The sequence below is a fragment of the Lagopus leucura genome, unplaced genomic scaffold (genome assembly GCF_019238085.1).
Source record: "Lagopus leucura isolate 7727_CA_CO unplaced genomic scaffold, USGS_WTPT01 Super-Scaffold_100001, whole genome shotgun sequence".
In the NCBI taxonomy this organism is placed as follows: Eukaryota; Metazoa; Chordata; class Aves; order Galliformes; family Phasianidae; genus Lagopus; species Lagopus leucura.
The window spans coordinates 22,349,408-22,362,568 of NW_024962262.1; positions in this window are offsets into that span (position 1 = coordinate 22,349,408).

Here is a 13,161-nt window from a genome sequence, read left to right on the forward strand (position 1 = left end):
TTCCCTCCTTTCCCTCCTTTCCCTCCTTTCCCTCCTTTCCCTCCTTTCCCTCTTTCTCCCTTCCCCCCTTCCTCCCTCCCTCCCTTCCTCCCTTCCTTCCTTTTCTCTCATTTTTTAAAATTCAGAAATAATTGCCTGTCTTTCATAAAAACAAATTTCTGTAATTTTTTTCTCCTAATAGTGAATTGGTCATTTCTAACAATTGCTACACAGGAATTGTTTAGAGAATGAAGTCATTATTCTGAAAAATTGTCTTTCACATTTGGTTTTTAAAGAAGTTATAAATACTACTTGTAACTTTGTTATATTTTCAACTCTAGGGAAACTGGTCCACTAGTGTCATAGAATCAAGTTTAATCATCAATGAACATATGAACGGTTGTGTTGTTGATACACAGAGTTGCAGTCAGAGTAATGACCTCTAAATAGGTCATTTTGTTTTTAATATTGAAATGCTGTTCCTACTTAGTCACTAATAATTGTGTCAGTGGTTGCATTAACAAACAGGAAAAGCTTCCTTTAAGTATTTACATTAATATTAACTTATAAGAATGATATTTACACTAGATATACTTATTGAATCAGAAAAAAAAAAAAAAAGTTAAGTAATAACTGAAGAGGGCCAGAAGATTGTGATCAGTGGTGCACAGTCTAGTTGGAGAACAGTAAATAATGGTGTACCCCAGGGGTCAATAATAGGTCATATTTTACAGCTTCACTAATGGTCTGGATGATGGGGCAGTGTACCCTCCGCAAGTTAGGAGATGACACAAAACTGTGGGAATTGCAGATACAGCAGAGGTTGCATTGTCATTCACAGAGACCTCAAAATACTGGAGAAATAGGCTGACAAAAATCTCATGAAATTCATTAAGGAGGAGTGGGGAGGAACAAACTGCGAGCACCAGTACATGCTGGGGTCACCCAGCAGAAAATCAGCTTTTCAGAAAAAAGCCTTGAGGTGTTAGTGGAAACAAAGTTGAACATGAGTCAGCTATGTGCTGTCACCACTAAGAATGCAATGGGCATCGTGGGCTACAATTTAGGCAAAGTAGTGCCAGAAGGTAGAAGAAGTGCCCCTCTACTCAGCGTAGGCAATGATGCATCTGGAACACTGTGTCAAGATCTGTTCTCCTCAGTACAAGAGAGATGGAGCTATTGAAGAGATTCCAGTGAATTGTCGCAAAGATTATAAAGGGAGTGGAGCTTTTCTCCAGCAAGAAAAGACTGATAAAGCTGGGACTCTTCACTCTGGAGAAGAGGAGGATCAGGGATACTGTTATCAGTATCTACAAAGATTTGAAGGAAGGGTACAAAGATGACAGTCAGGCTCTTTTCAGACACACACAGTGACAAGATGAGGAAGCAGAACATGGTAGCTTCACTTTGAACATTAGGATGCCTTTTTCCTTGTACACTGACACAGATTGTCCAGAGAAGTTGTAGAGTCTCACTCCTTGGAGATCTTCAGAGATGTCCGGACATGGCCTCTGGAGATCTGCTCTTGGTAACCATACTTGAGGGTGTTGGACCAAATTACACCCAGTCTCAAACTTTCTGTGATTCTGTGTACTATCTGACTGAAATGTACAACAACGCTAATATTTATGTCTAGAAAGATATGTAGCATAAATCATTTTTTAAATTTATTTTATCCTTTGCAGAACTAATAAATTAATATCTCTGATACATGGTTTGATTTTTGGGTTTGTCGTGGTTTTGTAGTGCACTGGGAGTTAAAGTGTTAATGCTCCGATTCCAGCTACCTGTCCCTGTATATCATGGAAATCATGGGATCTGGCCCTTCCTGGATGGGTGGTCACTTACTGCCTTGCAGGGGGTGTTGGAGTGTGCTTTCCTAGCCACTCCAAGCTTTTCAGGTTTGAATAGATCTTGGGAACTCTTTCTCTCTCCTATTTCATTTGATTCATTAGTCTCAATTTCAATTAGATTGTATTATATTGTGTTATCTTGCATTCCGGTATCATAGTTAGTAAAATAAGTTTTCCTCCATAGATTGTTGCTGCTGTTTTTTTTTCCTTCCTTGAGCCCAGCTCCCATCTCCCTACCCCTTTTCCCTTTCCCTTCCCATTTTGTGGGTCCAGAGGGGGCCCTGGGGACTGCTGCCCCCCTGTCATGGGCATAGATCGATGCAGTTAACTATGTGACAGGGTTGCCCTATGTGCAGCCAGGAGCTGGTCTTAATGATCCTGATGATTCTATTATTCCAGTGCTGGATTAGTAAACCGAAATATCCAGTCTTTTCGTACTGCCTTTCCATTACAGACATGAGGAAGAACCCATTCTCAGAATTTACAATTTCTTCTCCAAGTATTAAAAATAATATATATATATATTTTTTTCTTTAAAAATTGTATAGTAAATAATTTCAGGTAAGTGATTTTCATTTACTAAATCTTACAAGTTAAGCCCACATAAAAATAAATTTATTACAAGAAATCAACTTATAATAACATGATTGTCTTCAGTATTTTTCACACACAAGAAAAGAAGTTAAGAATTTAGCACTTAAAAGTTTTTTGGCAAGGTTTTATAATTGCTCATGTCTTATCTTAAATAGGCCTGCCTGAAAATGTTGTATTCTTAATGGAAGTCCATAAAACATCTTGAGATGTGGAATAATTACTAAAGGTGACTTAGAAATTAAATGTATATTAAATGTGCAGTATTGTTAACACATACATGGTACAAAAGCAGAGTGCATTTGGGTATGCAGAGAATCCACTCAACAGAAGTTCCCTAGGCAACCTTCGCTGTTGGCAGCATCAGAGGAGCTCAATGTACTGACTCTAAAAGAGGTGACATGGGGTGGAGTGAAGTGAATACACTGCTAGGATGGGAACTTGATGTTGCTACAGAGCTGGTAGGCTGAATAATTTCTACCCTGAGCCAACAATTTGTATTTTTCTTTTTTTTTCTTCCATGATCTTTAGTTGAACTTTGCTTATTACAGTGTCATTATACAAAAACATACCTCTATCTCAAAAGGTAGCCACCTCCAAGAGTCTATACCTTTAAATGAGAAGTGAGAGAACTTTACACCAATCATAACAAAGGTACGTAACACTAGAGTCATTCAAGCTCCACCTGACAAATAAGAAATAGTAACAAAATGTCTTAAAAGAGGGGGGATGTCAGGGAAGATACTATCACAAATGAACTGGGAGGACACCACCGGCTTCTGCAATCAGGTGATGGGCTGAGATTCTCTTCCCTCTGCATAGGGCTGCCTATTAAGATTTATACACTCAGCCAAGCACTTCCCCTGGAAACTTAGAAATCTTTTTAGATTTATTCCATGATTTAATACAATGTTAAATACATCTGTATAATTCATATTCTTTGTTAACTTCACATACTGTACAGGCAGTGTATTTATCACTGTCAATCTAAAAGATTCTTCAGGGCCTTGATGCCTTTCTTGTAGTGAGGGGCCCAAACCTGAACACAGGTTCGCCTCACCAGAGCTGAGTACAGATCACTGATGATCACTTCCCTGCTCCTGTTGGCAACACTATTTCTGATACAAGACAGGATGCCATTGGCCTTTTTGGCCACCTGGGCACATTGCTTGCTCATGTTCAGCTGAGCATCGACAAATACCCCCAGGTCTGTTTCCTCTACTTCCAGCCACTCTGCCCCCAAGCTGGTAGTATTGCCTGGGGTTGTTGTGGCTAAAATGCAGGACCTGGCACTTGGCCTTGTTGAACTTTATCCCACTGGCCTCAGCCCAGTGATTCAGCTAATTTAGCTTTGAGGTTCTCATTGGGCATGGCCAAGAGTCATTGTGAGAGCCTGTTCAAATACAATTAGATGAATTGGACAACATGCTACTTGTGAATCATGATCGTACAGATACTAAATGCAACCAGACTTATTCACCAAATGCACATTCCTGACAATTTAAGCTCAGCCCTTCTGCCCCTCTGATAACTATCTCAGGACAAGCTGTAATGCAAGGGGTTTTAGTTTCTTCCAGATTATGTTGTCCTTTCATACAACAGAAGAAAAATGTTAAAAAAAAACTTTTCAACACAAAATGAAAATGTGCATTTTTCTTCTGATAAACTCCCCAGAACACTTAAGAATACAAAATACAAGTAGAGAAAATAATAAACAGGTTAGCGCCTTTTACTCTTTCCAGTTACCTTTTTCTTGTTATTTTTCCCCTATGTATCTCTGCACAGGTGATTTAAAAAGTTACTAATGTAAAAATGGTAGCTGTTGCTGTAACGTTTCCAGCTCTGTCAACAGCAGTTTTTCAGATTTCTCTGTGTTTTCAAGATTCTCATTAATGAGAATTATTTTTTTTCAACTTTGGGAGATTTTTACAGTTCTCCAAACAGAGATTAAATTTGATGCTATTCATTATTTATACTACCCATCATATTTTGAGTTTTTACTGAACCTGGAGTAGAGTTGCTGCTGTTATTATGAGGATCGAGTAACTTCTTGTTTTATTCATTCATTCATTCATTCATTCATTCATTCATTCATTCATTTATTTATTTTAAACACTGTAGAGTCCTCCTAACTTGTATGTCTTGATCTGATTCTGATTTCTGAATTCAGTTTTTATTTGAAAGAATTTTGCTAGCTAGGCCTATTTGTTATTCCTAAATGGATTCTGTCACTCAAATAACTGCACAAAAATATCATTGGTATATTTATTGTGCTATTGTGAAACTCACTGCATATTGAAAAACTCACTGCATAAGTGAAGAGAACAATTTTTCAAGCTTTCTTTGATGGACCAAATCAACCAACAACTGTGCCCCATCAATCTCTACAGTTCTTACAGTACTATCATGCCCTTTCTTAATTTTACATGCCACCTTCAATTTTCTTACCGCATGGTGCTAACCGTTACAATGTCTTGCTTTCGACTGTCATTTTAACTCACAAGCTTAAGTAGTAAGTTGGTAACTGCTGAACTCAGAATGGCATTGGCACCTGTTTTATATCTTTTACAAGGGAATGCATTTAAATTATAAAAGTACCCAGAGACAAGGATACTGGCACATTGTTTCATGAAAATATATAAGGAAAATAAAGAAATTATTTTTTTAGAAAAAGTTAGGAACTTGACATTCTTCTTTGAGGAATAAAATGATCCATGAAGATAACATTCATGATTAAACAATTCTGAAATGCATACTTCTTTACTTTTCAGAGACTCAGTAGGCATTCTGTAGAATTAAAAAAGGAAGCATAACAGAAATTATGTTGTAGGAATCATTTTTAATTTTAATGTTTTTTAGTTCCTTTTCAGAAATCTGTATAGTCATTCTTCATTAGTTGGGGAAGGTTTTCTCTGCAAAGGTGTTGATCTCCTCCTAAGGATTTTATCAAAATGCAGATATAGGTCCACATCTTTCCTCAGACTCACATGAGCAACTTTCTGTTACATGAACAATTTTGAAGACCCAGATCAGACTTGAAGCCAGGGCCCTTGACCCAAATACCTGACAATCTGCTTAAAGAACTGGAAATGAATGATGAGACACACAAGAATACATTGGAAAGCAGCGAAGCTTAAAACTTGTGCTTGAGTTGGAATGTTTAAATTGTGTTTTTTCATCATAATTTTTCTTTTCCAACTGTTTATACTGTCATGGAGATTGATGTTTCACCACCTTTTGGAAAAGTATATTACAGCATAATTTCTACATACTTTACCAGAAAGGTCTGTTTTTAAGAGTCTTAAGTAACTGAGTTGGTTAGAACCAGAGTAATGTCCCTAAGGATACACAAAGACAAAAAGGAGTTAAAAAAATCTGTGGAGAAATAACAGTGAAAAACAACACTGTAGATAAAACTGAGTGGAAAGAAAAAAAAAAATGTAGCCAAAATAAATAAAGATGAATACTACACTGATGATTTATCAGCTCTAGGAAAGCCTTAGTAGGTGAACTGGTATTCTTTCTCTACTCTTTGCAGTATTTTCTAGTAAATAGATACAGTACTATCATACTTTGCCACATTCAAATATTCTTTCATAGATATAAATCAGTATTTATTCTTGTTGCATGAGTACTAAATTTTTAAGTGGTTATATGAAAGAATAGTAATCCTAGATTATGTCTTTGCAAATCATACTCAAACATAAAAACTGCTAGCACTTTCATAACATGAATTATGGTCAGCCCATGTGGGGATAGTTAACAAAAATCTTAACTATGTCCTACTGAAATAAATGAGCTTTCCCATTGACTACACTGCTGCAAGGCTGTTATTCCACTAAGAGTATTTATTTATATGGACATATGAGAAATACAGTGCCACTGTAAAGCAGCATTATTACTTTATCAGCATGAGTTCTGTGATTTATAGGACACTTTGTCCTACTGCACTGAATGTTCATATGTCAGAGTGGAATCAGTAAAGCCCATAGCTTAAGAAAACTTTGACATTGTCAGAACAAACCTCTCCAATAAATAATGAATTTCTAGCTCAGAATGCAACTAGAAAACCATCAGATATTACCTATGGATTGTGGAACTGAAGATTATATCACCTCCCATAGTGGAATCCTTGTGTTCATCTAAGGTAGCAGCAGAACCAGGAAAAGTATTGCACTAAAATTTGCTTTTATTTTTGTTCTTTCTATGTCTTTGTTCTGGAAGAAATGTCGTAATTTCAGCGGCATTTAGTAAATGAAGGGCAGATGTATGTGTGCATACAAGCACAAATAAGATCAAATATATCTATTTAGATATGTAAAAATGTTTTAATGCTAAAAAAAGACAAGCTGCATATCTAGTGATGTGTGTCACTTTGTTTAGGTAAGAAATAGCGCTTTTCCTCTTCTAATAAATCACTGAAACATAAAGATATAATGGCACTTTTTCAGTGATTCCACATGTTAATGATAAATATAAAGCCTGAATTGTGGATGCTTGACTTCTGACAAACAGTATTTAAAACCATAATAGTACAACACTGAAGGTCAGAAACTGTGCGTTTACAGAATGAATCGCTGAGGAAAAACTGACAGTAAAGACTACTCTGTTAGAGGAAGATGTTATATTTTTTCTTTACAAAACTAATAATTAAATAATACATACTCTACTTTAAAAAAAAATCATGGTCACACATATACTATGATATATTTTGCACAACAACTTTGCTGATTATTATTAAAGAGTAGGCAGTTTCTCTTCTCAAGAAACATCACAATCTGTGTGTTCCCTGAAAATTGTAGTATTGTCAGTTCTGCCTTTTGCAATGAGGGCACTCTGTTACACTTTCAAAGTACAGTGTATGATATTTCTACACTGTAAAATGAACTGCAAGATTTTTCTTCTAGTCTTGAAAATCTTGTTTCAAAATAATCAGGTACAAAAGCAGTCTTTTCAAAAAGATCTCTAATACTGCCTGAAAAGTGATACTCCCCTTATTAAGATGAAGCCTAGAGGTGCAAAATAAGGGTCAATTTTAAACTTTCTTCCTTCATCAGTAACTCTTTGCAGAAAAATCTAATTAATTTGACTAGGACCATCAGTATAAATCATTATCCACTAGCAGATGTTAAAGATTTTAAATCTGGATCTCCATTTGTAAGCATTATCAATAAGCTTTGAAGCTATACACTTAAGGTTTTCATCATTTACACTTCCATCCAATCCTGCTTTCCTTATACAGTCTGTAGCTAATTCAACTTGACAAAAGCCTAATTGGCAATGTTCTTTTTTACTCCTAGGCACTTTTCCCCACTGTTCATGCTAAAAAGGACTTAGATAAACTGCCATTTTTGTTACTGTGAATTCCTCACACTCATGCACACACAAACACTGGCAAGAGCACAGTAAAAGAAACACTTCAAAGATGTAATTCAAGTGTTCTATTTTCAGCAAAGATAAAAAAGCATAAATAATTATTTTGTTTTTGAAATAATTTCTTTGACTTTATTTTCCGTTCATAAGGATACAAGTATATAAACATTTTACCTTTATGTGAACGAAGCATGAACACTTTAACATGAGACTAATTTAATTGCACTGAAAAGCTCCCGTATTTCTCATGTACCATCCCTATACTGAGACTTCAAAAGATCACTTGGAATGTGTTCAGACTATGTAGCTGTGGTGATTTAACAACATGCGATCAATAAAAGTGGGCATCCTTCTAACTTTTTTCTCTCCTGCTTCTGTCAGTACACTCTGTTCAGATAGATGCTCTACTTTATTAAATCAGAAAAAAGTATTCTTTTTATTTTTAAAAAACATTATTATTTGGCTATTTTTCTGCCAGATTGTTGAGATGTATCAGCTCACTATGAACTTCAGCAAGAAAAAAAGCTAACAAAGGAGAACCAGAAGAGAGAATGGGAGAAAGGAGAAAAAAAGTTGACCTTCCATTCTGGTGACCTTCTACTACATGGGCTCAGTTTTGTTATTACAGCCACTTCTGGATAAGATAATACAAAAAGAGTTGAAATGTGAGGTATTAGTGTAAAATCACTTATATCTTATTTTATTCCCATATTAGGGCATAGTGAACCGAGAAATCTCTTTAAATTGTATCAGCACAACCAAATTACTAATTAAATACATGTTTACTTCTGTTCTCTAAGACTAACTTTTTCACCCCCAGGGACACCAATTGTGACTAGTATCCACCTACATATAGAGCCATTGACAACAACAGTCTGATGGTGAGCATCCAACCATTATTTATCCTCCAAATAATCCACCTTTCAAATCCATATCTCTCTAATTTAGAGATAAGGATGCAGTGCAGGACCTGTCAAAGGCCATGTCATTTTAAAGGGTTGATGTGTGCCTCAATCTCATTTACACTGAGAATGCTTGTGCTCAAATAATGAGTAATTTCAATTTTTAAAAAGTAGGCAACATCCACTTAAATTTAAGCTGAAATAAATACTGCACAACTTTAAAATGCTTTATGATTTAAAATGCTTTATACCAACAGAATATTTAAAGAATTCAGTTTTTTAGAAAAGAATATGAGAGCCAAAATTGTAAGATAAACTGTAGGGCTAGGTAATTTCTAATTACTTTGATGCTAAAACATTAACAGTCTTTCTTCATTTAGAAGGCAGTAGTTCTTCTCTTCTGAGAATCAGGTACGTGGAAAATCTTCAGTCCACAGAACTGGTGCATTTCAGCAGTGGTGTCCATGACATGAAAGATAAAATTTGTTCTGAACACATGTGCAGATTTTTACAAGTGTAGCATGCAGGATTTGCTCATCACTGGAGAAAATGCATAGCTAATAGTGAGGATTGTGTTGAAAAACAATGTTTTGTAATTGAGAATCTGCTCAATCAAGTAGTGCTATTGCACTCTAAGTATCTGTTTTAGTTTCCATGAAAATAAAGAGGAGGCATACCTTTTAGAGAGACCGATATATATCTAAATGCCTATGTTTATGTGTATAGTCATACATAATAAAATAGTATTGAAGTATCTATTGCCTTTGTAGAGTCCTGCTGCTTCTGTAACATCAAGACAAATAATTCTGTGAATATTTATTGTATTACACAACAATGTTGCATAATTACATGTAGAATCTGTGGTTCTAAAGTAGGCCATGCAATGTAATGCTGTCTTAATTTCTCTATCCAATATTTTGTCTCTTTCATTATCTTTGTTGTAACTTGCAAACTTCTGAAATAATATGCTGCTCCTTTTAGTACCATTGTGATTTAAGAATGTTAGATGATTACTGAAAAACATCATTGAGTTGTGTGTATTTACAAACTCTTATTTAATTAGTAAAATGTGGATTAAGATATCTTTTAAAAATAAGTTTATGTGAAAAGTTAATCAACATTATAATTCTATTTAAAAAAAATGTTTGCTTATTCTAGCTCTTGATCTATAATTTTACATTCTCAGTGGCAAACTTGTGTAATTTATTCTCATTATCTTAGTTATTTTAATATTATATAAGTATTTTTTTTGTAATTTAACATTAGTGCTATTTTAATTTCAATCATGACTTTTTTCTTATAATATAGCTTTTATCCTAAATGAGAACAATTTTTCATGTGGCAAAAATTCTTTCATGGTTTGTTTCACTACATACCTATTTGTGCTTACATATAATTAAAATTTCATTCTAATTTCTGCTTTGTAGAAAACAAATTCATTTCATACTCAATAAATAAAAATACATACTGCTTGGTCCAGTTTTTTTAATGGATTCTTCACTGAAAAGCAATGAAAGCCAAACATATATTAGTGTATGTAAATAACTTTGTGTGGGTGTGTACATACTGATTGACATTTTGAAATAGGTGCCATACATCAAACAACTTCTTTTTATAACATTATTCAAAATCTGGAACACTAAGAAATATTCATCAAAGATTTTTAAAATATTCTACTTCTCATCCTTCACTTAAAATGCTGTGAATAGACACATATACATGTGTATACAGATAACTTTAATAAAAGTTATGTGAAGAGATTTAAATGGCAATGAGTTGAAAAGACCTGATCTTTAAAAACATTTAATGTAAGATATGTGAAGGTGCTGCTTAGCCTGTTGTCTGAAATACTGTTTATAAATGTTAACTGGGAGATGAAGCTCTTTCTGATGTGAAAGTGAATAGTTTGAACCTAACTGTGTGTTCACAACTGTCTTCTGCTTGCTCTTTTCCTATACTCATGTTATGCAAGTAGCCATGATGGAATCTGAATACTTGTTGAACTGACCTGACACCTGAGCTAGTATGTATGTTCTTTTACTGAATGGCTAATCAACAAGAAATAAATTTGAAACACTGAGATGTAAATATCACATGAGGCTGACATTCTTCCCAAGGAATTATGTGTCTAAAGTTGAATCAGCTTGAAATGAAGCTGAAAAAGTCATTGAAAGATTTAGTATTATAAAGTACTAACTTGATTTCATTGCATCACTATCAAATCATATTCATCATAAATATCACATAAAAACAAAGCAAACAAACAAAAACATTCCAAACAATTCCAAGAGGTGTTGGAAGAAAGCCTGTAAGTCTCTCTAAGCTCATCATAGCAATTAATAGCAGTCAGTTAAGCTCAGGGATTTCTTTGCCTTCTACCATTTTCTACTGACTTCCAGAAGAGGTTATGTAAGACTCTAACAATTGAATTTCCCATTTTTGATTCAGCCACAGTATATATAATTTTACTGAACTGTCAACTGGTGGATCATGGATGTCTCTTTTAAGTACCTTTGAATTGCAGGAGGAAATTTTTTGTTTCTGACAGAGCTCTATTTGCTCATGAACATAATAAAGATGTTTCTGCAGACCCTGTTCTCTTGGTCTCACTCCAAAATTTGTAAAGATCCCAAATTGAGATTGAGAAATCTAGATAAATCTACAGTTGAATTTTGTATGGAACTAGTTCCAATATTTCAGGACATTTAATAAATAAATGGAATTGAAAACACAAGTGCTCTGAGGCAATAGTGTACCTCTTCGAGGAAAGACTGTAAAGAAGCAGACCAAAAACTACAATTTAATGCAATCTCCTTTTTAAAAGACTTTACATAGATAGATGTAGATTTAACAATCTACTCTGCACTACTCTGGAGCATTGCTTAGGCTCAGAAAAATATCTGTTTATTTTGCTAGATTCCCTCAGTCATTGTACTGAATGTTCTCTACTTTCAAGTCTGTATGTATCTCCATTAATTCTGTCTGTATGAATTTATGTTCTGTATTTATGTTCTGCTTGGATGTGTTGCTGTTCTCAGGTTCCATTTCCGGTAGGAATATTCTATTTCCCAAACCACTTCTACTTGAAAATTATTAATAGAGTAAGTCTGTGGGAGACATACAAATTTCAAGGCAGGCTGTAGCATTTTCAACACTGGTATAGCAATAGTTCTAAAGTATAGTCATTTTATAACTTTATTACTTTAATTAGAATATAAATTCAGCAGATTCCCCAAAATTTCATTGAGTTGTTAACCAGACAAGCCCTTTCCACTAAGTATTTGTAGTAACAAAAAAAGACTGTCAGAAAAAAGATGCTGTTTATTATGTATTACAAAAAGATATGCAATTAGTTGTTGAGACGAATAATTTTAGTCAGCGTAATGCAGCTTATAGATTAAATGTTTTTCTTTAAAAATAAAAATTGTTCACGAGCAACAGGACTGTTTGTGAATATAGAAAGCAATGAAAAAGAGAATACTTTAGAAACAGTTTATGCTATCAGAGAACAAATGCATAGAAGTGTACAGCAAAGCAGAATCCCCTTTGAGTTTGTTGATAAGAGAATATACTGTACATTCTGACTGTGTAACAAATCCAAATTTGTGTCTAGGAATAAAAACAGGAGGGGAATAAACGTGAAACCATAAATGCTTGACAGAATCTTGGGTAGTCAGAATAAAATAGAATGCTAAACAGATTAGGATATGATGGAATGTCTTCACATCTTCTGCTGGTAGAATAAAAAGAGAAAGGTGGCAGAAAAAAAAAACCTGCCATATGCACATGCACTTTACTGCAGAGAAGTTAGACTCTCTAGCCAGTCTATAAATGTTTGAAATATCAAAATACTTTTTTAGAGAACTTTGTAACTATGTGCTGAAGAACTAGTTGATCCACAAAACCAAACATGCTATCAGGAAATCAGATGATAAATAAGAGAAAGTGGAGAGAAGTATCTCTGCCATAATGCAATTCTAATGTTTTACTCCTCTATAGTTCTGCCTCTTTCTGTGTAAGTACTGTTCTTTCCAGTAAAAAATCACAAGCTGATCTTTTAGAGAGCACTTAAACAAACTGAATTCTTATAAGACCACATGTTCTGATGTGTTAGACTCACAACTGCTAAGGACACTGGTTGGTCACTTGGCAAAGCCACTCTCAATTATCTTGGAACAGTCCTGGTCACGAGGAGAGGTTCTTGAAGACTGTAAAAGACCAAATATCACTACTATCTTCAAGGTCATAAAGGAAGATTAGGAGAACTACAAAAGGGTATATTTCACTACAGGCCTGGAAAGCTGATGGAGAAAATTATCCTGGAAAGTGTTTCCAAACACATGGATAAAAAGGTAATCAGAATAGTTAGCAGTTACAAAAGAGAAATAATGCTAAATCAATCTGATAAGTTTCTACAATGTAGTTATTAACTTGGTGGATGAGCAGTGGATGTGGTTTCCCTC